The sequence below is a fragment of the Schistocerca cancellata genome, unplaced genomic scaffold, assembly GCF_023864275.1.
Source record: "Schistocerca cancellata isolate TAMUIC-IGC-003103 unplaced genomic scaffold, iqSchCanc2.1 HiC_scaffold_884, whole genome shotgun sequence".
Classification (NCBI taxonomy): domain Eukaryota; kingdom Metazoa; phylum Arthropoda; class Insecta; order Orthoptera; family Acrididae; genus Schistocerca; species Schistocerca cancellata.
In genome coordinates this window covers 111,453-134,738 of record NW_026046894.1, presented here as the reverse complement: position 1 = coordinate 134,738, position 23,286 = coordinate 111,453, and the positions used below count along the sequence as shown (strand labels likewise).

At 50.7% G+C, this 23,286-nt stretch overlaps 40 non-coding genes across 40 annotated transcripts; all 40 read right to left on the bottom strand.

Annotated features, from left to right (window-relative positions):
- Nucleotides 1-676: 676 nt before the first annotated feature.
- Nucleotides 677-750, bottom strand: Trnan-guu (transfer RNA asparagine (anticodon GUU)). The gene has a single exon. It is a non-coding gene; the product is annotated as a tRNA-Asn (tRNA).
- A 323-nt stretch (nucleotides 751-1,073) lies between these two features.
- Nucleotides 1,074-1,145, bottom strand: Trnat-cgu (transfer RNA threonine (anticodon CGU)). Its single transcript has one exon. It is a non-coding gene; the product is annotated as a tRNA-Thr (tRNA).
- Nucleotides 1,146-1,834: 689 nt separating this feature from the next.
- On the bottom strand, nucleotides 1,835-1,908 carry Trnan-guu (transfer RNA asparagine (anticodon GUU)). The gene has a single exon. It is a non-coding gene; the product is annotated as a tRNA-Asn (tRNA).
- A 323-nt stretch (nucleotides 1,909-2,231) lies between these two features.
- On the bottom strand, nucleotides 2,232-2,303 carry Trnat-cgu (transfer RNA threonine (anticodon CGU)). The gene has a single exon. It is a non-coding gene; the product is annotated as a tRNA-Thr (tRNA).
- A 689-nt stretch (nucleotides 2,304-2,992) lies between these two features.
- Trnan-guu (transfer RNA asparagine (anticodon GUU)) lies at nucleotides 2,993-3,066 on the bottom strand. Its single transcript has one exon. It is a non-coding gene; the product is annotated as a tRNA-Asn (tRNA).
- Nucleotides 3,067-3,389: 323 nt separating this feature from the next.
- Trnat-cgu (transfer RNA threonine (anticodon CGU)) lies at nucleotides 3,390-3,461 on the bottom strand. Its single transcript has one exon. It is a non-coding gene; the product is annotated as a tRNA-Thr (tRNA).
- Nucleotides 3,462-4,150: 689 nt separating this feature from the next.
- Nucleotides 4,151-4,225, bottom strand: Trnan-guu (transfer RNA asparagine (anticodon GUU)). The gene has a single exon. It is a non-coding gene; the product is annotated as a tRNA-Asn (tRNA).
- A 322-nt stretch (nucleotides 4,226-4,547) lies between these two features.
- On the bottom strand, nucleotides 4,548-4,619 carry Trnat-cgu (transfer RNA threonine (anticodon CGU)). Its single transcript has one exon. It is a non-coding gene; the product is annotated as a tRNA-Thr (tRNA).
- Nucleotides 4,620-5,308: 689 nt separating this feature from the next.
- Trnan-guu (transfer RNA asparagine (anticodon GUU)) lies at nucleotides 5,309-5,383 on the bottom strand. The gene has a single exon. It is a non-coding gene; the product is annotated as a tRNA-Asn (tRNA).
- Nucleotides 5,384-5,705: 322 nt separating this feature from the next.
- On the bottom strand, nucleotides 5,706-5,777 carry Trnat-cgu (transfer RNA threonine (anticodon CGU)). Its single transcript has one exon. It is a non-coding gene; the product is annotated as a tRNA-Thr (tRNA).
- A 689-nt stretch (nucleotides 5,778-6,466) lies between these two features.
- Nucleotides 6,467-6,540, bottom strand: Trnan-guu (transfer RNA asparagine (anticodon GUU)). Its single transcript has one exon. It is a non-coding gene; the product is annotated as a tRNA-Asn (tRNA).
- Nucleotides 6,541-6,863: 323 nt separating this feature from the next.
- Nucleotides 6,864-6,935, bottom strand: Trnat-cgu (transfer RNA threonine (anticodon CGU)). The gene has a single exon. It is a non-coding gene; the product is annotated as a tRNA-Thr (tRNA).
- Nucleotides 6,936-7,624: 689 nt separating this feature from the next.
- On the bottom strand, nucleotides 7,625-7,698 carry Trnan-guu (transfer RNA asparagine (anticodon GUU)). Its single transcript has one exon. It is a non-coding gene; the product is annotated as a tRNA-Asn (tRNA).
- Nucleotides 7,699-8,021: 323 nt separating this feature from the next.
- Trnat-cgu (transfer RNA threonine (anticodon CGU)) lies at nucleotides 8,022-8,093 on the bottom strand. The gene has a single exon. It is a non-coding gene; the product is annotated as a tRNA-Thr (tRNA).
- A 689-nt stretch (nucleotides 8,094-8,782) lies between these two features.
- On the bottom strand, nucleotides 8,783-8,857 carry Trnan-guu (transfer RNA asparagine (anticodon GUU)). The gene has a single exon. It is a non-coding gene; the product is annotated as a tRNA-Asn (tRNA).
- Nucleotides 8,858-9,179: 322 nt separating this feature from the next.
- Trnat-cgu (transfer RNA threonine (anticodon CGU)) lies at nucleotides 9,180-9,251 on the bottom strand. The gene has a single exon. It is a non-coding gene; the product is annotated as a tRNA-Thr (tRNA).
- A 689-nt stretch (nucleotides 9,252-9,940) lies between these two features.
- Trnan-guu (transfer RNA asparagine (anticodon GUU)) lies at nucleotides 9,941-10,014 on the bottom strand. Its single transcript has one exon. It is a non-coding gene; the product is annotated as a tRNA-Asn (tRNA).
- Nucleotides 10,015-10,337: 323 nt separating this feature from the next.
- On the bottom strand, nucleotides 10,338-10,409 carry Trnat-cgu (transfer RNA threonine (anticodon CGU)). Its single transcript has one exon. It is a non-coding gene; the product is annotated as a tRNA-Thr (tRNA).
- Nucleotides 10,410-11,098: 689 nt separating this feature from the next.
- On the bottom strand, nucleotides 11,099-11,173 carry Trnan-guu (transfer RNA asparagine (anticodon GUU)). The gene has a single exon. It is a non-coding gene; the product is annotated as a tRNA-Asn (tRNA).
- Nucleotides 11,174-11,495: 322 nt separating this feature from the next.
- Trnat-cgu (transfer RNA threonine (anticodon CGU)) lies at nucleotides 11,496-11,567 on the bottom strand. The gene has a single exon. It is a non-coding gene; the product is annotated as a tRNA-Thr (tRNA).
- Nucleotides 11,568-12,256: 689 nt separating this feature from the next.
- On the bottom strand, nucleotides 12,257-12,330 carry Trnan-guu (transfer RNA asparagine (anticodon GUU)). Its single transcript has one exon. It is a non-coding gene; the product is annotated as a tRNA-Asn (tRNA).
- A 323-nt stretch (nucleotides 12,331-12,653) lies between these two features.
- Trnat-cgu (transfer RNA threonine (anticodon CGU)) lies at nucleotides 12,654-12,725 on the bottom strand. The gene has a single exon. It is a non-coding gene; the product is annotated as a tRNA-Thr (tRNA).
- Nucleotides 12,726-13,414: 689 nt separating this feature from the next.
- Trnan-guu (transfer RNA asparagine (anticodon GUU)) lies at nucleotides 13,415-13,488 on the bottom strand. Its single transcript has one exon. It is a non-coding gene; the product is annotated as a tRNA-Asn (tRNA).
- Nucleotides 13,489-13,811: 323 nt separating this feature from the next.
- Trnat-cgu (transfer RNA threonine (anticodon CGU)) lies at nucleotides 13,812-13,883 on the bottom strand. The gene has a single exon. It is a non-coding gene; the product is annotated as a tRNA-Thr (tRNA).
- Nucleotides 13,884-14,572: 689 nt separating this feature from the next.
- On the bottom strand, nucleotides 14,573-14,646 carry Trnan-guu (transfer RNA asparagine (anticodon GUU)). Its single transcript has one exon. It is a non-coding gene; the product is annotated as a tRNA-Asn (tRNA).
- A 323-nt stretch (nucleotides 14,647-14,969) lies between these two features.
- On the bottom strand, nucleotides 14,970-15,041 carry Trnat-cgu (transfer RNA threonine (anticodon CGU)). Its single transcript has one exon. It is a non-coding gene; the product is annotated as a tRNA-Thr (tRNA).
- A 689-nt stretch (nucleotides 15,042-15,730) lies between these two features.
- Trnan-guu (transfer RNA asparagine (anticodon GUU)) lies at nucleotides 15,731-15,804 on the bottom strand. The gene has a single exon. It is a non-coding gene; the product is annotated as a tRNA-Asn (tRNA).
- A 323-nt stretch (nucleotides 15,805-16,127) lies between these two features.
- On the bottom strand, nucleotides 16,128-16,199 carry Trnat-cgu (transfer RNA threonine (anticodon CGU)). Its single transcript has one exon. It is a non-coding gene; the product is annotated as a tRNA-Thr (tRNA).
- A 689-nt stretch (nucleotides 16,200-16,888) lies between these two features.
- Nucleotides 16,889-16,962, bottom strand: Trnan-guu (transfer RNA asparagine (anticodon GUU)). The gene has a single exon. It is a non-coding gene; the product is annotated as a tRNA-Asn (tRNA).
- Nucleotides 16,963-17,285: 323 nt separating this feature from the next.
- Nucleotides 17,286-17,357, bottom strand: Trnat-cgu (transfer RNA threonine (anticodon CGU)). The gene has a single exon. It is a non-coding gene; the product is annotated as a tRNA-Thr (tRNA).
- A 689-nt stretch (nucleotides 17,358-18,046) lies between these two features.
- Nucleotides 18,047-18,120, bottom strand: Trnan-guu (transfer RNA asparagine (anticodon GUU)). Its single transcript has one exon. It is a non-coding gene; the product is annotated as a tRNA-Asn (tRNA).
- A 323-nt stretch (nucleotides 18,121-18,443) lies between these two features.
- On the bottom strand, nucleotides 18,444-18,515 carry Trnat-cgu (transfer RNA threonine (anticodon CGU)). The gene has a single exon. It is a non-coding gene; the product is annotated as a tRNA-Thr (tRNA).
- Nucleotides 18,516-19,204: 689 nt separating this feature from the next.
- On the bottom strand, nucleotides 19,205-19,278 carry Trnan-guu (transfer RNA asparagine (anticodon GUU)). The gene has a single exon. It is a non-coding gene; the product is annotated as a tRNA-Asn (tRNA).
- A 323-nt stretch (nucleotides 19,279-19,601) lies between these two features.
- Trnat-cgu (transfer RNA threonine (anticodon CGU)) lies at nucleotides 19,602-19,673 on the bottom strand. Its single transcript has one exon. It is a non-coding gene; the product is annotated as a tRNA-Thr (tRNA).
- Nucleotides 19,674-20,362: 689 nt separating this feature from the next.
- Nucleotides 20,363-20,436, bottom strand: Trnan-guu (transfer RNA asparagine (anticodon GUU)). The gene has a single exon. It is a non-coding gene; the product is annotated as a tRNA-Asn (tRNA).
- A 323-nt stretch (nucleotides 20,437-20,759) lies between these two features.
- On the bottom strand, nucleotides 20,760-20,831 carry Trnat-cgu (transfer RNA threonine (anticodon CGU)). The gene has a single exon. It is a non-coding gene; the product is annotated as a tRNA-Thr (tRNA).
- Nucleotides 20,832-21,520: 689 nt separating this feature from the next.
- Trnan-guu (transfer RNA asparagine (anticodon GUU)) lies at nucleotides 21,521-21,594 on the bottom strand. Its single transcript has one exon. It is a non-coding gene; the product is annotated as a tRNA-Asn (tRNA).
- Nucleotides 21,595-21,917: 323 nt separating this feature from the next.
- On the bottom strand, nucleotides 21,918-21,989 carry Trnat-cgu (transfer RNA threonine (anticodon CGU)). The gene has a single exon. It is a non-coding gene; the product is annotated as a tRNA-Thr (tRNA).
- A 689-nt stretch (nucleotides 21,990-22,678) lies between these two features.
- Trnan-guu (transfer RNA asparagine (anticodon GUU)) lies at nucleotides 22,679-22,752 on the bottom strand. Its single transcript has one exon. It is a non-coding gene; the product is annotated as a tRNA-Asn (tRNA).
- Nucleotides 22,753-23,075: 323 nt separating this feature from the next.
- Trnat-cgu (transfer RNA threonine (anticodon CGU)) lies at nucleotides 23,076-23,147 on the bottom strand. Its single transcript has one exon. It is a non-coding gene; the product is annotated as a tRNA-Thr (tRNA).
- Nucleotides 23,148-23,286: the final 139 nt, after the last annotated feature.

Here is a 23,286-nt window from a genome sequence, read left to right as displayed (position 1 = left end):
TTGTGAGCTCTCCCCGAATTGTCACTTCATCATGCTGAATCTTGCAGCCCTCGACCAGATATCGGATTTGGCACACAGCTGCTGCTGGGGGTGTCCACATGGCCGTTTTCCACATCTCTTGACTGTTTCGCCCTTACGATCGACGACGAGCGTCGTGCCACCAAACGTTTGCGGTCTGCACAATCTTGACCTAGTGCACAGTTTGTTGGATTGCGTGGCTCGACTGCGAAATGCGCCTTTCGGCTCCTCTCTCTGGCTGCAGTATGCTGTTGTCGACAGTGGCACTAGCGTTGCCCATGGGGCTTCATGTAAGGCGACTGCACGTCGCTCGGCCAGCAGCGGCCTACTGCAGACCGACACTTAAGAGACACCAAATAGAAATCGACATCGAGAGACAGGCCCTGTCATATGGCACTCGCGACGTATACGCTGAAATTGAATGTAAAGAATACGTCTTTTGTAGTGGGCGTCGCTCTACTGCAGTGTCACACATGACGAAGAAATAGGAAAACAGTAGAACGTCTGTGTAGGGCCATGTTTTTACCTACAGTGTCACTTGGCTGAATGTGTATAAGGCTCTGTGGCATCACTCAAACACAGCCAAGTTGTCACACTAGCTGTGTATCTCTAACAAAGTTGACGTATGTCCTCACCTCGGTGACGGTTAAAACGATTTCGCCCCCGGGTGGGCTCGAACCACCAACCTTTCGGTTAACAGCCGAACGCGCTAGCCGATTGCGCCACGGAGGCCTTGACTTGTGCTCTGCATCTCAACGCAATTCGTATGCCTTCTGCAGGAATCTCGCAGAATGGTAGCACCTGCTTACGCCTCTTCACATGGATAAAATGCATGCACACTGTAGCGAGGCTCGTACACGAATGACATCGCCAAGCATGACATCATACTACAAAATGCATACAAACCACTGTTCTGCCTATGCAATCAGAAAACCTCTGAGGCCAGCATGATACTTGTTATAGGTTGTAGAACATCCCTTTCATTCAGTGTACTGCCATGTGTTAGATGCTGCTCGAGATAGCTCCGCTCCTTGCGGGAAGGTTAAAAAAATGAATGCCTTCTGTGAGGTTCGAACTCACGACCCCTGGTTTACGAGACCAGTGCTCTACCACTGAGCTAAGAAGGCGGCAGCTTTGCGTTTGTGAGCTCTCCCCGAATTGTCACTTCATCATGCTGAATCTTGCAGCCCTCGACCAGATATCGGATTTGGCACACAGCTGCTGCTGGGGGTGTCCACATGGCCGTTTTCCACATCTCTTGACTGTTTCGCCCTTACGATCGACGACGAGCGTCGTGCCACCAAACGTTTGCGGTCTGCACAATCTTGACCTAGTGCACAGTTTGTTGGATTGCGTGGCTCGACTGCGAAATGCGCCTTTCGGCTCCTCTCTCTGGCTGCAGTATGCTGTTGTCGACAGTGGCACTAGCGTTGCCCATGGGGCTTCATGTAAGGCGACTGCACGTCGCTCGGCCAGCAGCGGCCTACTGCAGACCGACACTTAAGAGACACCAAATAGAAATCGACATCGAGAGACAGGCCCTGTCATATGGCACTCGCGACGTATACGCTGAAATTGAATGTAAAGAATACGTCTTTTGTAGTGGGCGTCGCTCTACTGCAGTGTCACACATGACGAAGAAATAGGAAAACAGTAGAACGTCTGTGTAGGGCCATGTTTTTACCTACAGTGTCACTTGGCTGAATGTGTATAAGGCTCTGTGGCATCACTCAAACACAGCCAAGTTGTCACACTAGCTGTGTATCTCTAACAAAGTTGACGTATGTCCTCACCTCGGTGACGGTTAAAACGATTTCGCCCCCGGGTGGGCTCGAACCACCAACCTTTCGGTTAACAGCCGAACGCGCTAGCCGATTGCGCCACGGAGGCCTTGACTTGTGCTCTGCATCTCAACGCAATTCGTATGCCTTCTGCAGGAATCTCGCAGAATGGTAGCACCTGCTTACGCCTCTTCACATGGATAAAATGCATGCACACTGTAGCGAGGCTCGTACACGAATGACATCGCCAAGCATGACATCATACTACAAAATGCATACAAACCACTGTTCTGCCTATGCAATCAGAAAACCTCTGAGGCCAGCATGATACTTGTTATAGGTTGTAGAACATCCCTTTCATTCAGTGTACTGCCATGTGTTAGATGCTGCTCGAGATAGCTCCGCTCCTTGCGGGAAGGTTAAAAAAATGAATGCCTTCTGTGAGGTTCGAACTCACGACCCCTGGTTTACGAGACCAGTGCTCTACCACTGAGCTAAGAAGGCGGCAGCTTTGCGTTTGTGAGCTCTCCCCGAATTGTCACTTCATCATGCTGAATCTTGCAGCCCTCGACCAGATATCGGATTTGGCACACAGCTGCTGCTGGGGGTGTCCACATGGCCGTTTTCCACATCTCTTGACTGTTTCGCCCTTACGATCGACGACGAGCGTCGTGCCACCAAACGTTTGCGGTCTGCACAATCTTGACCTAGTGCACAGTTTGTTGGATTGCGTGGCTCGACTGCGAAATGCGCCTTTCGGCTCCTCTCTCTGGCTGCAGTATGCTGTTGTCGACAGTGGCACTAGCGTTGCCCATGGGGCTTCATGTAAGGCGACTGCACGTCGCTCGGCCAGCAGCGGCCTACTGCAGACCGACACTTAAGAGACACCAAATAGAAATCGACATCGAGAGACAGGCCCTGTCATATGGCACTCGCGACGTATACGCTGAAATTGAATGTAAAGAATACGTCTTTTGTAGTGGGCGTCGCTCTACTGCAGTGTCACACATGACGAAGAAATAGGAAAACAGTAGAACGTCTGTGTAGGGCCATGTTTTTACCTACAGTGTCACTTGGCTGAATGTGTATAAGGCTCTGTGGCATCACTCAAACACAGCCAAGTTGTCACACTAGCTGTGTATCTCTAACAAAGTTGACGTATGTCCTCACCTCGGTGACGGTTAAAACGATTTCGCCCCCGGGTGGGCTCGAACCACCAACCTTTCGGTTAACAGCCGAACGCGCTAGCCGATTGCGCCACGGAGGCCTTGACTTGTGCTCTGCATCTCAACGCAATTCGTATGCCTTCTGCAGGAATCTCGCAGAGTGGTAGCACCTGCTTACGCCTCTTCACATGGATAAAATGCATGCACACTGTAGCGAGGCTCGTACACGAATGACATCGCCAAGCATGACATCATACTACAAAATGCATACAAACCACTGTTCTGCCTATGCAATCAGAAAACCTCTGAGGCCAGCATGATACTTGTTATAGGTTGTAGAACATCCCTTTCATTCAGTGTACTGCCATGTGTTAGATGCTGCTCGAGATAGCTCCGCTCCTTGCGGGAAGGTTAAAAAAATGAATGCCTTCTGTGAGGTTCGAACTCACGACCCCTGGTTTACGAGACCAGTGCTCTACCACTGAGCTAAGAAGGCGGCAGCTTTGCGTTTGTGAGCTCTCCCCGAATTGTCACTTCATCATGCTGAATCTTGCAGCCCTCGACCAGATATCGGATTTGGCACACAGCTGCTGCTGGGGGTGTCCACATGGCCGTTTTCCACATCTCTTGACTGTTTCGCCCTTACGATCGACGACGAGCGTCGTGCCACCAAACGTTTGCGGTCTGCACAATCTTGACCTAGTGCACAGTTTGTTGGATTGCGTGGCTCGACTGCGAAATGCGCCTTTCGGCTCCTCTCTCTGGCTGCAGTATGCTGTTGTCGACAGTGGCACTAGCGTTGCCCATGGGGCTTCATGTAAGGCGACTGCACGTCGCTCGGCCAGCAGCGGCCTACTGCAGACCGACACTTAAGAGACACCAAATAGAAATCGACATCGAGAGACAGGCCCTGTCATATGGCACTCGCGACGTATACGCTGAAATTGAATGTAAAGAATACGTCTTTTGTAGTGGGCGTCGCTCTACTGCAGTGTCACACATGACGAAGAAATAGGAAAACAGTAGAACGTCTGTGTAGGGCCATGTTTTTACCTACAGTGTCACTTGGCTGAATGTGTATAAGGCTCTGTGGCATCACTCAAACACAGCCAAGTTGTCACACTAGCTGTGTATCTCTAACAAAGTTGACGTATGTCCTCACCTCGGTGACGGTTAAAACGATTTCGACCCCGGGTGGGCTCGAACCACCAACCTTTCGGTTAACAGCCGAACGCGCTAGCCGATTGCTCCACGGAGGCCTTGACTTGTGCTCTGCATCTCAACGCAATTCGTATGCCTTCTGCAGGAATCTCGCAGAATGGTAGCACCTGCTTACGCCTCTTCACATGGATAAAATGCATGCACACTGTAGCGAGGCTCGTACACGAATGACATCGCCAAGCATGACATCATACTACAAAATGCATACAAACCACTGTTCTGCCTATGCAATCAGAAAACCTCTGAGGCCAGCATGATACTTGTTATAGGTTGTAGAACATCCCTTTCATTCAGTGTACTGCCATGTGTTAGATGCTGCTCGAGATAGCTCCGCTCCTTGCGGGAAGGTTAAAAAAATGAATGCCTTCTGTGAGGTTCGAACTCACGACCCCTGGTTTACGAGACCAGTGCTCTACCACTGAGCTAAGAAGGCGGCAGCTTTGCGTTTGTGAGCTCTCCCCGAATTGTCACTTCATCATGCTGAATCTTGCAGCCCTCGACCAGATATCGGATTTGGCACACAGCTGCTGCTGGGGGTGTCCACATGGCCGTTTTCCACATCTCTTGACTGTTTCGCCCTTACGATCGACGACGAGCGTCGTGCCACCAAACGTTTGCGGTCTGCACAATCTTGACCTAGTGCACAGTTTGTTGGATTGCGTGGCTCGACTGCGAAATGCGCCTTTCGGCTCCTCTCTCTGGCTGCAGTATGCTGTTGTCGACAGTGGCACTAGCGTTGCCCATGGGGCTTCATGTAAGGCGACTGCACGTCGCTCGGCCAGCAGCGGCCTACTGCAGACCGACACTTAAGAGACACCAAATAGAAATCGACATCGAGAGACAGGCCCTGTCATATGGCCCTCGCGACGTATACGCTGAAATTGAATGTAAAGAATACGTCTTTTGTAGTGGGCGTCGCTCTACTGCAGTGTCACACATGACGAAGAAATAGGAAAACAGTAGAACGTCTGTGTAGGGCCATGTTTTTACCTACAGTGTCACTTGGCTGAATGTGTATAAGGCTCTGTGGCATCACTCAAACACAGCCAAGTTGTCACACTAGCTGTGTATCTCTAACAAAGTTGACGTATGTCCTCACCTCGGTGACGGTTAAAACGATTTCGACCCCGGGTGGGCTCGAACCACCAACCTTTCGGTTAACAGCCGAACGCGCTAGCCGATTGCTCCACGGAGGCCTTGACTTGTGCTCTGCATCTCAACGCAATTCGTATGCCTTCTGCAGGAATCTCGCAGAATGGTAGCACCTGCTTACGCCTCTTCACATGGATAAAATGCATGCACACTGTAGCGAGGCTCGTACACGAATGACATCGCCAAGCATGACATCATACTACAAAATGCATACAAACCACTGTTCTGCCTATGCAATCAGAAAACCTCTGAGGCCAGCATGATACTTGTTATAGGTTGTAGAACATCCCTTTCATTCAGTGTACTGCCATGTGTTAGATGCTGCTCGAGATAGCTCCGCTCCTTGCGGGAAGGTTAAAAAAATGAATGCCTTCTGTGAGGTTCGAACTCACGACCCCTGGTTTACGAGACCAGTGCTCTACCACTGAGCTAAGAAGGCGGCAGCTTTGCGTTTGTGAGCTCTCCCCGAATTGTCACTTCATCATGCTGAATCTTGCAGCCCTCGACCAGATATCGGATTTGGCACACAGCTGCTGCTGGGGGTGTCCACATGGCCGTTTTCCACATCTCTTGACTGTTTCGCCCTTACGATCGACGACGAGCGTCGTGCCACCAAACGTTTGCGGTCTGCACAATCTTGACCTAGTGCACAGTTTGTTGGATTGCGTGGCTCGACTGCGAAATGCGCCTTTCGGCTCCTCTCTCTGGCTGCAGTATGCTGTTGTCGACAGTGGCACTAGCGTTGCCCATGGGGCTTCATGTAAGGCGACTGCACGTCGCTCGGCCAGCAGCGGCCTACTGCAGACCGACACTTAAGAGACACCAAATAGAAATCGACATCGAGAGACAGGCCCTGTCATATGGCACTCGCGACGTATACGCTGAAATTGAATGTAAAGAATACGTCTTTTGTAGTGGGCGTCGCTCTACTGCAGTGTCACACATGACGAAGAAATAGGAAAACAGTAGAACGTCTGTGTAGGGCCATGTTTTTACCTACAGTGTCACTTGGCTGAATGTGTATAAGGCTCTGTGGCATCACTCAAACACAGCCAAGTTGTCACACTAGCTGTGTATCTCTAACAAAGTTGACGTATGTCCTCACCTCGGTGACGGTTAAAACGATTTCGCCCCCGGGTGGGCTCGAACCACCAACCTTTCGGTTAACAGCCGAACGCGCTAGCCGATTGCGCCACGGAGGCCTTGACTTGTGCTCTGCATCTCAACGCAATTCGTATGCCTTCTGCAGGAATCTCGCAGAGTGGTAGCACCTGCTTACGCCTCTTCACATGGATAAAATGCATGCACACTGTAGCGAGGCTCGTACACGAATGACATCGCCAAGCATGACATCATACTACAAAATGCATACAAACCACTGTTCTGCCTATGCAATCAGAAAACCTCTGAGGCCAGCATGATACTTGTTATAGGTTGTAGAACATCCCTTTCATTCAGTGTACTGCCATGTGTTAGATGCTGCTCGAGATAGCTCCGCTCCTTGCGGGAAGGTTAAAAAAATGAATGCCTTCTGTGAGGTTCGAACTCACGACCCCTGGTTTACGAGACCAGTGCTCTACCACTGAGCTAAGAAGGCGGCAGCTTTGCGTTTGTGAGCTCTCCCCGAATTGTCACTTCATCATGCTGAATCTTGCAGCCCTCGACCAGATATCGGATTTGGCACACAGCTGCTGCTGGGGGTGTCCACATGGCCGTTTTCCACATCTCTTGACTGTTTCGCCCTTACGATCGACGACGAGCGTCGTGCCACCAAACGTTTGCGGTCTGCACAATCTTGACCTAGTGCACAGTTTGTTGGATTGCGTGGCTCGACTGCGAAATGCGCCTTTCGGCTCCTCTCTCTGGCTGCAGTATGCTGTTGTCGACAGTGGCACTAGCGTTGCCCATGGGGCTTCATGTAAGGCGACTGCACGTCGCTCGGCCAGCAGCGGCCTACTGCAGACCGACACTTAAGAGACACCAAATAGAAATCGACATCGAGAGACAGGCCCTGTCATATGGCACTCGCGACGTATACGCTGAAATTGAATGTAAAGAATACGTCTTTTGTAGTGGGCGTCGCTCTACTGCAGTGTCACACATGACGAAGAAATAGGAAAACAGTAGAACGTCTGTGTAGGGCCATGTTTTTACCTACAGTGTCACTTGGCTGAATGTGTATAAGGCTCTGTGGCATCACTCAAACACAGCCAAGTTGTCACACTAGCTGTGTATCTCTAACAAAGTTGACGTATGTCCTCACCTCGGTGACGGTTAAAACGATTTCGCCCCCGGGTGGGCTCGAACCACCAACCTTTCGGTTAACAGCCGAACGCGCTAGCCGATTGCGCCACGGAGGCCTTGACTTGTGCTCTGCATCTCAACGCAATTCGTATGCCTTCTGCAGGAATCTCGCAGAGTGGTAGCACCTGCTTACGCCTCTTCACATGGATAAAATGCATGCACACTGTAGCGAGGCTCGTACACGAATGACATCGCCAAGCATGACATCATACTACAAAATGCATACAAACCACTGTTCTGCCTATGCAATCAGAAAACCTCTGAGGCCAGCATGATACTTGTTATAGGTTGTAGAACATCCCTTTCATTCAGTGTACTGCCATGTGTTAGATGCTGCTCGAGATAGCTCCGCTCCTTGCGGGAAGGTTAAAAAAATGAATGCCTTCTGTGAGGTTCGAACTCACGACCCCTGGTTTACGAGACCAGTGCTCTACCACTGAGCTAAGAAGGCGGCAGCTTTGCGTTTGTGAGCTCTCCCCGAATTGTCACTTCATCATGCTGAATCTTGCAGCCCTCGACCAGATATCGGATTTGGCACACAGCTGCTGCTGGGGGTGTCCACATGGCCGTTTTCCACATCTCTTGACTGTTTCGCCCTTACGATCGACGACGAGCGTCGTGCCACCAAACGTTTGCGGTCTGCACAATCTTGACCTAGTGCACAGTTTGTTGGATTGCGTGGCTCGACTGCGAAATGCGCCTTTCGGCTCCTCTCTCTGGCTGCAGTATGCTGTTGTCGACAGTGGCACTAGCGTTGCCCATGGGGCTTCATGTAAGGCGACTGCACGTCGCTCGGCCAGCAGCGGCCTACTGCAGACCGACACTTAAGAGACACCAAATAGAAATCGACATCGAGAGACAGGCCCTGTCATATGGCACTCGCGACGTATACGCTGAAATTGAATGTAAAGAATACGTCTTTTGTAGTGGGCGTCGCTCTACTGCAGTGTCACACATGACGAAGAAATAGGAAAACAGTAGAACGTCTGTGTAGGGCCATGTTTTTACCTACAGTGTCACTTGGCTGAATGTGTATAAGGCTCTGTGGCATCACTCAAACACAGCCAAGTTGTCACACTAGCTGTGTATCTCTAACAAAGTTGACGTATGTCCTCACCTCGGTGACGGTTAAAACGATTTCGACCCCGGGTGGGCTCGAACCACCAACCTTTCGGTTAACAGCCGAACGCGCTAGCCGATTGCTCCACGGAGGCCTTGACTTGTGCTCTGCATCTCAACGCAATTCGTATGCCTTCTGCAGGAATCTCGCAGAATGGTAGCACCTGCTTACGCCTCTTCACATGGATAAAATGCATGCACACTGTAGCGAGGCTCGTACACGAATGACATCGCCAAGCATGACATCATACTACAAAATGCATACAAACCACTGTTCTGCCTATGCAATCAGAAAACCTCTGAGGCCAGCATGATACTTGTTATAGGTTGTAGAACATCCCTTTCATTCAGTGTACTGCCATGTGTTAGATGCTGCTCGAGATAGCTCCGCTCCTTGCGGGAAGGTTAAAAAAATGAATGCCTTCTGTGAGGTTCGAACTCACGACCCCTGGTTTACGAGACCAGTGCTCTACCACTGAGCTAAGAAGGCGGCAGCTTTGCGTTTGTGAGCTCTCCCCGAATTGTCACTTCATCATGCTGAATCTTGCAGCCCTCGACCAGATATCGGATTTGGCACACAGCTGCTGCTGGGGGTGTCCACATGGCCGTTTTCCACATCTCTTGACTGTTTCGCCCTTACGATCGACGACGAGCGTCGTGCCACCAAACGTTTGCGGTCTGCACAATCTTGACCTAGTGCACAGTTTGTTGGATTGCGTGGCTCGACTGCGAAATGCGCCTTTCGGCTCCTCTCTCTGGCTGCAGTATGCTGTTGTCGACAGTGGCACTAGCGTTGCCCATGGGGCTTCATGTAAGGCGACTGCACGTCGCTCGGCCAGCAGCGGCCTACTGCAGACCGACACTTAAGAGACACCAAATAGAAATCGACATCGAGAGACAGGCCCTGTCATATGGCACTCGCGACGTATACGCTGAAATTGAATGTAAAGAATACGTCTTTTGTAGTGGGCGTCGCTCTACTGCAGTGTCACACATGACGAAGAAATAGGAAAACAGTAGAACGTCTGTGTAGGGCCATGTTTTTACCTACAGTGTCACTTGGCTGAATGTGTATAAGGCTCTGTGGCATCACTCAAACACAGCCAAGTTGTCACACTAGCTGTGTATCTCTAACAAAGTTGACGTATGTCCTCACCTCGGTGACGGTTAAAACGATTTCGCCCCCGGGTGGGCTCGAACCACCAACCTTTCGGTTAACAGCCGAACGCGCTAGCCGATTGCGCCACGGAGGCCTTGACTTGTGCTCTGCATCTCAACGCAATTCGTATGCCTTCTGCAGGAATCTCGCAGAGTGGTAGCACCTGCTTACGCCTCTTCACATGGATAAAATGCATGCACACTGTAGCGAGGCTCGTACACGAATGACATCGCCAAGCATGACATCATACTACAAAATGCATACAAACCACTGTTCTGCCTATGCAATCAGAAAACCTCTGAGGCCAGCATGATACTTGTTATAGGTTGTAGAACATCCCTTTCATTCAGTGTACTGCCATGTGTTAGATGCTGCTCGAGATAGCTCCGCTCCTTGCGGGAAGGTTAAAAAAATGAATGCCTTCTGTGAGGTTCGAACTCACGACCCCTGGTTTACGAGACCAGTGCTCTACCACTGAGCTAAGAAGGCGGCAGCTTTGCGTTTGTGAGCTCTCCCCGAATTGTCACTTCATCATGCTGAATCTTGCAGCCCTCGACCAGATATCGGATTTGGCACACAGCTGCTGCTGGGGGTGTCCACATGGCCGTTTTCCACATCTCTTGACTGTTTCGCCCTTACGATCGACGACGAGCGTCGTGCCACCAAACGTTTGCGGTCTGCACAATCTTGACCTAGTGCACAGTTTGTTGGATTGCGTGGCTCGACTGCGAAATGCGCCTTTCGGCTCCTCTCTCTGGCTGCAGTATGCTGTTGTCGACAGTGGCACTAGCGTTGCCCATGGGGCTTCATGTAAGGCGACTGCACGTCGCTCGGCCAGCAGCGGCCTACTGCAGACCGACACTTAAGAGACACCAAATAGAAATCGACATCGAGAGACAGGCCCTGTCATATGGCACTCGCGACGTATACGCTGAAATTGAATGTAAAGAATACGTCTTTTGTAGTGGGCGTCGCTCTACTGCAGTGTCACACATGACGAAGAAATAGGAAAACAGTAGAACGTCTGTGTAGGGCCATGTTTTTACCTACAGTGTCACTTGGCTGAATGTGTATAAGGCTCTGTGGCATCACTCAAACACAGCCAAGTTGTCACACTAGCTGTGTATCTCTAACAAAGTTGACGTATGTCCTCACCTCGGTGACGGTTAAAACGATTTCGACCCCGGGTGGGCTCGAACCACCAACCTTTCGGTTAACAGCCGAACGCGCTAGCCGATTGCTCCACGGAGGCCTTGACTTGTGCTCTGCATCTCAACGCAATTCGTATGCCTTCTGCAGGAATCTCGCAGAGTGGTAGCACCTGCTTACGCCTCTTCACATGGATAAAATGCATGCACACTGTAGCGAGGCTCGTACACGAATGACATCGCCAAGCATGACATCATACTACAAAATGCATACAAACCACTGTTCTGCCTATGCAATCAGAAAACCTCTGAGGCCAGCATGATACTTGTTATAGGTTGTAGAACATCCCTTTCATTCAGTGTACTGCCATGTGTTAGATGCTGCTCGAGATAGCTCCGCTCCTTGCGGGAAGGTTAAAAAAATGAATGCCTTCTGTGAGGTTCGAACTCACGACCCCTGATTTACGAGACCAGTGCTCTACCACTGAGCTAAGAAGGCGGCAGCTTTGCGTTTGTGAGCTCTCCCCGAATTGTCACTTCATCATGCTGAATCTTGCAGCCCTCGACCAGATATCGGATTTGGCACACAGCTGCTGCTGGGGGTGTCCACATGGCCGTTTTCCACATCTCTTGACTGTTTCGCCCTTACGATCGACGACGAGCGTCGTGCCACCAAACGTTTGCGGTCTGCACAATCTTGACCTAGTGCACAGTTTGTTGGATTGCGTGGCTCGACTGCGAAATGCGCCTTTCGGCTCCTCTCTCTGGCTGCAGTATGCTGTTGTCGACAGTGGCACTAGCGTTGCCCATGGGGCTTCATGTAAGGCGACTGCACGTCGCTCGGCCAGCAGCGGCCTACTGCAGACCGACACTTAAGAGACACCAAATAGAAATCGACATCGAGAGACAGGCCCTGTCATATGGCACTCGCGACGTATACGCTGAAATTGAATGTAAAGAATACGTCTTTTGTAGTGGGCGTCGCTCTACTGCAGTGTCACACATGACGAAGAAATAGGAAAACAGTAGAACGTCTGTGTAGGGCCATGTTTTTACCTACAGTGTCACTTGGCTGAATGTGTATAAGGCTCTGTGGCATCACTCAAACACAGCCAAGTTGTCACACTAGCTGAGTATCTCTAACAAAGTTGACGTATGTCCTCACCTCGGTGACGGTTAAAACGATTTCGCCCCCGGGTGGGCTCGAACCACCAACCTTTCGGTTAACAGCCGAACGCGCTAGCCGATTGCGCCACGGAGGCCTTGACTTGTGCTCTGCATCTCAACGCAATTCGTATGCCTTCTGCAGGAATCTCGCAGAATGGTAGCACCTGCTTACGCCTCTTCACATGGATAAAATGCATGCACACTGTAGCGAGGCTCGTACACGAATGACATCGCCAAGCATGACATCTTACTACAAAATGCATACAAACCACTGTTCTGCCTATGCAATCAGAAAACCTCTGAGGCCAGCATGATACTTGTTATAGGTTGTAGAACATCCCTTTCATTCAGTGTACTGCCATGTGTTAGATGCTGCTCGAGATAGCTCCGCTCCTTGCGGGAAGGTTAAAAAAATGAATGCCTTCTGTGAGGTTCGAACTCACGACCCCTGGTTTACGAGACCAGTGCTCTACCACTGAGCTAAGAAGGCGGCAGCTTTGCGTTTGTGAGCTCTCCCCGAATTGTCACTTCATCATGCTGAATCTTGCAGCCCTCGACCAGATATCGGATTTGGCACACAGCTGCTGCTGGGGGTGTCCACATGGCCGTTTTCCACATCTCTTGACTGTTTCGCCCTTACGATCGACGACGAGCGTCGTGCCACCAAACGTTTGCGGTCTGCACAATCTTGACCTAGTGCACAGTTTGTTGGATTGCGTGGCTCGACTGCGAAATGCGCCTTTCGGCTCCTCTCTCTGGCTGCAGTATGCTGTTGTCGACAGTGGCACTAGCGTTGCCCATGGGGCTTCATGTAAGGCGACTGCACGTCGCTCGGCCAGCAGCGGCCTACTGCAGACCGACACTTAAGAGACACCAAATAGAAATCGACATCGAGAGACAGGCCCTGTCATATGGCACTCGCGACGTATACGCTGAAATTGAATGTAAAGAATACGTCTTTTGTAGTGGGCGTCGCTCTACTGCAGTGTCACACATGACGAAGAAATAGGAAAACAGTAGAACGTCTGTGTAGGGCCATGTTTTTACCTACAGTGTCACTTGGCTGAATGTGTATAAGGCTCTGTGGCATCACTCAAACACAGCCAAGTTGTCACACTAGCTGTGTATCTCTAACAAAGTTGACGTATGTCCTCACCTCGGTGACGGTTAAAACGATTTCGCCCCCGGGTGGGCTCGAACCACCAACCTTTCGGTTAACAGCCGAACGCGCTAGCCGATTGCGCCACGGAGGCCTTGACTTGTGCTCTGCATCTCAACGCAATTCGTATGCCTTCTGCAGGAATCTCGCAGAGTGGTAGCACCTGCTTACGCCTCTTCACATGGATAAAATGCATGCACACTGTAGCGAGGCTCGTACACGAATGACATCGCCAAGCATGACATCATACTACAAAATGCATACAAACCACTGTTCTGCCTATGCAATCAGAAAACCTCTGAGGCCAGCATGATACTTGTTATAGGTTGTAGAACATCCCTTTCATTCAGTGTACTGCCATGTGTTAGATGCTGCTCGAGATAGCTCCGCTCCTTGCGGGAAGGTTAAAAAAATGAATGCCTTCTGTGAGGTTCGAACTCACGACCCCTGATTTACGAGACCAGTGCTCTACCACTGAGCTAAGAAGGCGGCAGCTTTGCGTTTGTGAGCTCTCCCCGAATTGTCACTTCATCATGCTGAATCTTGCAGCCCTCGACCAGATATCGGATTTGGCACACAGCTGCTGCTGGGGGTGTCCACATGGCCGTTTTCCACATCTCTTGACTGTTTCGCCCTTACGATCGACGACGAGCGTCGTGCCACCAAACGTTTGCGGTCTGCACAATCTTGACCTAGTGCACAGTTTGTTGGATTGCGTGGCTCGACTGCGAAATGCGCCTTTCGGCTCCTCTCTCTGGCTGCAGTATGCTGTTGTCGACAGTGGCACTAGCGTTGCCCATGGGGCTTCATGTAAGGCGACTGCACGTCGCTCGGCCAGCAGCGGCCTACTGCAGACCGACACTTAAGAGACACCAAATAGAAATCGACATCGAGAGACAGGCCCTGTCATATGGCACTCGCGACGTATACGCTGAAATTGAATGTAAAGAATACGTCTTTTGTAGTGGGCGTCGCTCTACTGCAGTGTCACACATGACGAAGAAATAGGAAAACAGTAGAACGTCTGTGTAGGGCCATGTTTTTACCTACAGTGTCACTTGGCTGAATGTGTATAAGGCTCTGTGGCATCACTCAAACACAGCCAAGTTGTCACACTAGCTGAGTATCTCTAACAAAGTTGACGTATGTCCTCACCTCGGTGACGGTTAAAACGATTTCGCCCCCGGGTGGGCTCGAACCACCAACCTTTCGGTTAACAGCCGAACGCGCTAGCCGATTGCGCCACGGAGGCCTTGACTTGTGCTCTGCATCTCAACGCAATTCGTATGCCTTCTGCAGGAATCTCGCAGAATGGTAGCACCTGCTTACGCCTCTTCACATGGATAAAATGCATGCACACTGTAGCGAGGCTCGTACACGAATGACATCGCCAAGCATGACATCATACTACAAAATGCATACAAACCACTGTTCTGCCTATGCAATCAGAAAACCTCTGAGGCCAGCATGATACTTGTTATAGGTTGTAGAACATCCCTTTCATTCAGTGTACTGCCATGTGTTAGATGCTGCTCGAGATAGCTCCGCTCCTTGCGGGAAGGTTAAAAAAATGAATGCCTTCTGTGAGGTTCGAACTCACGACCCCTGGTTTACGAGACCAGTGCTCTACCACTGAGCTAAGAAGGCGGCAGCTTTGCGTTTGTGAGCTCTCCCCGAATTGTCACTTCATCATGCTGAATCTTGCAGCCCTCGACCAGATATCGGATTTGGCACACAGCTGCTGCTGGGGGTGTCCACATGGCCGTTTTCCACATCTCTTGACTGTTTCGCCCTTACGATCGACGACGAGCGTCGTGCCACCAAACGTTTGCGGTCTGCACAATCTTGACCTAGTGCACAGTTTGTTGGATTGCGTGGCTCGACTGCGAAATGCGCCTTTCGGCTCCTCTCTCTGGCTGCAGTATGCTGTTGTCGACAGTGGCACTAGCGTTGCCCATGGGGCTTCATGTAAGGCGACTGCACGTCGCTCGGCCAGCAGCGGCCTACTGCAGACCGACACTTAAGAGACACCAAATAGAAATCGACATCGAGAGACAGGCCCTGTCATATGGCACTCGCGACGTATACGCTGAAATTGAATGTAAAGAATACGTCTTTTGTAGTGGGCGTCGCTCTACTGCAGTGTCACACATGACGAAGAAATAGGAAAACAGTAGAACGTCTGTGTAGGGCCATGTTTTTACCTACAGTGTCACTTGGCTGAATGTGTATAAGGCTCTGTGGCATCACTCAAACACAGCCAAGTTGTCACACTAGCTGTGTATCTCTAACAAAGTTGACGTATGTCCTCACCTCGGTGACGGTTAAAACGATTTCGCCCCCGGGTGGGCTCGAACCACCAACCTTTCGGTTAACAGCCGAACGCGCTAGCCGATTGCGCCACGGAGGCCTTGACTTGTGCTCTGCATCTCAACGCAATTCGTATGCCTTCTGCAGGAATCTCGCAGAGTGGTAGCACCTGCTTACGCCTCTTCACATGGATAAAATGCATGCACACTGTAGCGAGGCTCGTACACGAATGACATCGCCAAGCATGACATCATACTACAAAATGCATACAAACCACTGTTCTGCCTATGCAATCAGAAAACCTCTGAGGCCAGCATGATACTTGTTATAGGTTGTAGAACATCCCTTTCATTCAGTGTACTGCCATGTGTTAGATGCTGCTCGAGATAGCTCCGCTCCTTGCGGGAAGGTTAAAAAAATGAATGCCTTCTGTGAGGTTCGAACTCACGACCCCTGGTTTACGAGACCAGTGCTCTACCACTGAGCTAAGAAGGCGGCAGCTTTGCGTTTGTGAGCTCTCCCCGAATTGTCACTTCATCATGCTGAATCTTGCAGCCCTCGACCAGATATCGGATTTGGCACACAGCTGCTGCTGGGGGTGTCCACATGGCCGTTTTCCACATCTCTTGACTGTTTCGCCCTTACGATCGACGACGAGCGTCGTGCCACCAAACGTTTGCGGTCTGCACAATCTTGACCTAGTGCACAGTTTGTTGGATTGCGTGGCTCGACTGCGAAATGCGCCTTTCGGCTCCTCTCTCTGGCTGCAGTATGCTGTTGTCGACAGTGGCACTAGCGTTGCCCATGGGGCTTCATGTAAGGCGACTGCACGTCGCTCGGCCAGCAGCGGCCTACTGCAGACCGACACTTAAGAGACACCAAATAGAAATCGACATCGAGAGACAGGCCCTGTCATATGGCACTCGCGACGTATACGCTGAAATTGAATGTAAAGAATACGTCTTTTGTAGTGGGCGTCGCTCTACTGCAGTGTCACACATGACGAAGAAATAGGAAAACAGTAGAACGTCTGTGTAGGGCCATGTTTTTACCTACAGTGTCACTTGGCTGAATGTGTATAAGGCTCTGTGGCATCACTCAAACACAGCCAAGTTGTCACACTAGCTGTGTATCTCTAACAAAGTTGACGTATGTCCTCACCTCGGTGACGGTTAAAACGATTTCGCCCCCGGGTGGGCTCGAACCACCAACCTTTCGGTTAACAGCCGAACGCGCTAGCCGATTGCGCCACGGAGGCCTTGACTTGTGCTCTGCATCTCAACGCAATTCGTATGCCTTCTGCAGGAATCTCGCAGAGTGGTAGCACCTGCTTACGCCTCTTCACATGGATAAAATGCATGCACACTGTAGCGAGGCTCGTACACGAATGACATCGCCAAGCATGACATCATACTACAAAATGCATACAAACCACTGTTCTGCCTATGCAATCAGAAAACCTCTGAGGCCAGCATGATACTTGTTATAGGTTGTAGAACATCCCTTTCATTCAGTGTACTGCCATGTGTTAGATGCTGCTCGAGATAGCTCCGCTCCTTGCGGGAAGGTTAAAAAAATGAATGCCTTCTGTGAGGTTCGAACTCACGACCCCTGGTTTACGAGACCAGTGCTCTACCACTGAGCTAAGAAGGCGGCAGCTTTGCGTTTGTGAGCTCTCCCCGAATTGTCACTTCATCATGCTGAATCTTGCAGCCCTCGACCAGATATCGGATTTGGCACACAGCTGCTGCTGGGGGTGTCCACATGGCCGTTTTCCACATCTCTTGACTGTTTCGCCCTTACGATCGACGACGAGCGTCGTGCCACCAAACGTTTGCGGTCTGCACAATCTTGACCTAGTGCACAGTTTGTTGGATTGCGTGGCTCGACTGCGAAATGCGCCTTTCGGCTCCTCTCTCTGGCTGCAGTATGCTGTTGTCGACAGTGGCACTAGCGTTGCCCATGGGGCTTCATGTAAGGCGACTGCACGTCGCTCGGCCAGCAGCGGCCTACTGCAGACCGACACTTAAGAGACACCAAATAGAAATCGACATCGAGAGACAGGCCCTGTCATATGGCACTCGCGACGTATACGCTGAAATTGAATGTAAAGAATACGTCTTTTGTAGTGGGCGTCGCTCTACTGCAGTGTCACACATGACGAAGAAATAGGAAAACAGTAGAACGTCTGTGTAGGGCCATGTTTTTACCTACAGTGTCACTTGGCTGAATGTGTATAAGGCTCTGTGGCATCACTCAAACACAGCCAAGTTGTCACACTAGCTGAGTATCTCTAACAAAGTTGACGTATGTCCTCACCTCGGTGACGGTTAAAACGATTTCGCCCCCGGGTGGGCTCGAACCACCAACCTTTCGGTTAACAGCCGAACGCGCTAGCCGATTGCGCCACGGAGGCCTTGACTTGTGCTCTGCATCTCAACGCAATTCGTATGCCTTCTGCAGGAATCTCGCAGAATGGTAGCACCTGCTTACGCCTCTTCACATGGATAAAATGCATGCACACTGTAGCGAGGCTCGTACACGAATGACATCGCCAAGCATGACATCATACTACAAAATGCATACAAACCACTGTTCTGCCTATGCAATCAGAAAACCTCTGAGGCCAGCATGATACTTGTTATAGGTTGTAGAACATCCCTTTCATTCAGTGTACTGCCATGTGTTAGATGCTGCTCGAGATAGCTCCGCTCCTTGCGGGAAGGTTAAAAAAATGAATGCCTTCTGTGAGGTTCGAACTCACGACCCCTGGTTTACGAGACCAGTGCTCTACCACTGAGCTAAGAAGGCGGCAGCTTTGCGTTTGTGAGCTCTCCCCGAATTGTCACTTCATCATGCTGAATCTTGCAGCCCTCGACCAGATATCGGATTTGGCACACAGCTGCTGCTGGGGGTGTCCACATGGCCGTTTTCCACATCTCTTGACTGTTTCGCCCTTACGATCGACGACGAGCGTCGTGCCACCAAACGTTTGCGGTCTGCACAATCTTGACCTAGTGCACAGTTTGTTGGATTGCGTGGCTCGACTGCGAAATGCGCCTTTCGGCTCCTCTCTCTGGCTGCAGTATGCTGTTGTCGACAGTGGCACTAGCGTTGCCCATGGGGCTTCATGTAAGGCGACTGCACGTCGCTCGGCCAGCAGCGGCCTACTGCAGACCGACACTTAAGAGACACCAAATAGAAATCGACATCGAGAGACAGGCCCTGTCATATGGCACTCGCGACGTATACGCTGAAATTGAATGTAAAGAATACGTCTTTTGTAGTGGGCGTCGCTCTACTGCAGTGTCACACATGACGAAGAAATAGGAAAACAGTAGAACGTCTGTGTAGGGCCATGTTTTTACCTACAGTGTCACTTGGCTGAATGTGTATAAGGCTCTGTGGCATCACTCAAACACAGCCAAGTTGTCACACTAGCTGTGTATCTCTAACAAAGTTGACGTATGTCCTCACCTCGGTGACGGTTAAAACGATTTCGCCCCCGGGTGGGCTCGAACCACCAACCTTTCGGTTAACAGCCGAACGCGCTAGCCGATTGCGCCACGGAGGCCTTGACTTGTGCTCTGCATCTCAACGCAATTCGTATGCCTTCTGCAGGAATCTCGCAGAGTGGTAGCACCTGCTTACGCCTCTTCACATGGATAAAATGCATGCACACTGTAGCGAGGCTCGTACACGAATGACATCGCCAAGCATGACATCATACTACAAAATGCATACAAACCACTGTTCTGCCTATGCAATCAGAAAACCTCTGAGGCCAGCATGATACTTGTTATAGGTTGTAGAACATCCCTTTCATTCAGTGTACTGCCATGTGTTAGATGCTGCTCGAGATAGCTCCGCTCCTTGCGGGAAGGTTAAAAAAATGAATGCCTTCTGTGAGGTTCGAACTCACGACCCCTGGTTTACGAGACCAGTGCTCTACCACTGAGCTAAGAAGGCGGCAGCTTTGCGTTTGTGAGCTCTCCCCGAATTGTCACTTCATCATGCTGAATCTTGCAGCCCTCGACCAGATATCGGATTTGGCACACAGCTGCTGCTGGGGGTGTCCACATGGCCGTTTTCCACATCTCTTGACTGTTTCGCCCTTACGATCGACGACGAGCGTCGTGCCACCAAACGTTTGCGGTCTGCACAATCTTGACCTAGTGCACAGTTTGTTGGATTGCGTGGCTCGACTGCGAAATGCGCCTTTCGGCTCCTCTCTCTGGCTGCAGTATGCTGTTGTCGACAGTGGCACTAGCGTTGCCCATGGGGCTTCATGTAAGGCGACTGCACGTCGCTCGGCCAGCAGCGGCCTACTGCAGACCGACACTTAAGAGACACCAAATAGAAATCGACATCGAGAGACAGGCCCTGTCATATGGCACTCGCGACGTATACGCTGAAATTGAATGTAAAGAATACGTCTTTTGTAGTGGGCGTCGCTCTACTGCAGTGTCACACATGACGAAGAAATAGGAAAACAGTAGAACGTCTGTGTAGGGCCATGTTTTTACCTACAGTGTCACTTGGCTGAATGTGTATAAGGCTCTGTGGCATCACTCAAACACAGCCAAGTTGTCACACTAGCTGTGTATCTCTAACAAAGTTGACGTATGTCCTCACCTCGGTGACGGTTAAAACGATTTCGCCCCCGGGTGGGCTCGAACCACCAACCTTTCGGTTAACAGCCGAACGCGCTAGCCGATTGCGCCACGGAGGCCTTGACTTGTGCTCTGCATCTCAACGCAATTCGTATGCCTTCTGCAGGAATCTCGCAGAGTGGTAGCACCTGCTTACGCCTCTTCACATGGATAAAATGCATGCACACTGTAGCGAGGCTCGTACACGAATGACATCGCCAAGCATGACATCATACTACAAAATGCATACAAACCACTGTTCTGCCTATGCAATCAGAAAACCTCTGAGGCCAGCATGATACTTGTTATAGGTTGTAGAACATCCCTTTCATTCAGTGTACTGCCATGTGTTAGATGCTGCTCGAGATAGCTCCGCTCCTTGCGGGAAGGTTAAAAAAATGAATGCCTTCTGTGAGGTTCGAACTCACGACCCCTGGTTTACGAGACCAGTGCTCTACCACTGAGCTAAGAAGGCGGCAGCTTTGCGTTTGTGAGCTCTCCCCGAATTGTCACTTCATCATGCTGAATCTTGCAGCCCTCGACCAGATATCGGATTTGGCACACAGCTGCTGCTGGGGGTGTCCACATGGCCGTTTTCCACATCTCTTGACTGTTTCGCCCTTACGATCGACGACGAGCGTCGTGCCACCAAACGTTTGCGGTCTGCACAATCTTGACCTAGTGCACAGTTTGTTGGATTGCGTGGCTCGACTGCGAAATGCGCCTTTCGGCTCCTCTCTCTGGCTGCAGTATGCTGTTGTCGACAGTGGCACTAGCGTTGCCCATGGGGCTTCATGTAAGGCGACTGCACGTCGCTCGGCCAGCAGCGGCCTACTGCAGACCGACACTTAAGAGACACCAAATAGAAATCGACATCGAGAGACAGGCCCTGTCATATGGCACTCGCGACGTATACGCTGAAATTGAATGTAAAGAATACGTCTTTTGTAGTGGGCGTCGCTCTACTGCAGTGTCACACATGACGAAGAAATAGGAAAACAGTAGAACGTCTGTGTAGGGCCATGTTTTTACCTACAGTGTCACTTGGCTGAATGTGTATAAGGCTCTGTGGCATCACTCAAACACAGCCAAGTTGTCACACTAGCTGAGTATCTCTAACAAAGTTGACGTATGTCCTCACCTCGGTGACGGTTAAAACGATTTCGCCCCCGGGTGGGCTCGAACCACCAACCTTTCGGTTAACAGCCGAACGCGCTAGCCGATTGCGCCACGGAGGCCTTGACTTGTGCTCTGCATCTCAACGCAATTCGTATGCCTTCTGCAGGAATCTCGCAGAATGGTAGCACCTGCTTACGCCTCTTCACATGGATAAAATGCATGCACACTGTAGCGAGGCTCGTACACGAATGACATCGCCAAGCATGACATCATACTACAAAATGCATACAAACCACTGTTCTGCCTATGCAATCAGAAAACCTCTGAGGCCAGCATGATACTTGTTATAGGTTGTAGAACATCCCTTTCATTCAGTGTACTGCCATGTGTTAGATGCTGCTCGAGATAGCTCCGCTCCTTGCGGGAAGGTTAAAAAAATGAATGCCTTCTGTGAGGTTCGAACTCACGACCCCTGGTTTACGAGACCAGTGCTCTACCACTGAGCTAAGAAGGCGGCAGCTTTGCGTTTGTGAGCTCTCCCCGAATTGTCACTTCATCATGCTGAATCTTGCAGCCCTCGACCAGATATCGGATTTGGCACACAGCTGCTGCTGGGGGTGTCCACATGGCCGTTTTCCACATCTCTTGACTGTTTCGCCCTTACGATCGACGACGAGCGTCGTGCCACCAAACGTTTGCGGTCTGCACAATCTTGACCTAGTGCACAGTTTGTTGGATTGCGTGGCTCGACTGCGAAATGCGCCTTTCGGCTCCTCTCTCTGGCTGCAGTATGCTGTTGTCGACAGTGGCACTAGCGTTGCCCATGGGGCTTCATGTAAGGCGACTGCACGTCGCTCGGCCAGCAGCGGCCTACTGCAGACCGACACTTAAGAGACACCAAATAGAAATCGACATCGAGAGACAGGCCCTGTCATATGGCACTCGCGACGTATACGCTGAAATTGAATGTAAAGAATACGTCTTTTGTAGTGGGCGTCGCTCTACTGCAGTGTCACACATGACGAAGAAATAGGAAAACAGTAGAACGTCTGTGTAGGGCCATGTTTTTACCTACAGTGTCACTTGGCTGAATGTGTATAAGGCTCTGTGGCATCACTCAAACACAGCCAAGTTGTCACACTAGCTGTGTATCTCTAACAAAGTTGACGTATGTCCTCACCTCGGTGACGGTTAAAACGATTTCGCCCCCGGGTGGGCTCGAACCACCAACCTTTCGGTTAACAGCCGAACGCGCTAGCCGATTGCGCCACGGAGGCCTTGACTTGTGCTCTGCATCTCAACGCAATTCGTATGCCTTCTGCAGGAATCTCGCAGAGTGGTAGCACCTGCTTACGCCTCTTCACATGGATAAAATGCATGCACACTGTAGCGAGGCTCGTACACGAATGACATCGCCAAGCATGACATCATACTACAAAATGCATACAAACCACTGTTCTGCCTATGCAATCAGAAAACCTCTGAGGCCAGCATGATACTTGTTATAGGTTGTAGAACATCCCTTTCATTCAGTGTACTGCCATGTGTTAGATGCTGCTCGAGATAGCTCCGCTCCTTGCGGGAAGGTTAAAAAAATGAATGCCTTCTGTGAGGTTCGAACTCACGACCCCTGGTTTACGAGACCAGTGCTCTACCACTGAGCTAAGAAGGCGGCAGCTTTGCGTTTGTGAGCTCTCCCCGAATTGTCACTTCATCATGCTGAATCTTGCAGCCCTCGACCAGATATCGGATTTGGCACACAGCTGCTGCTGGGGGTGTCCACATGGCCGTTTTCCACATCTCTTGACTGT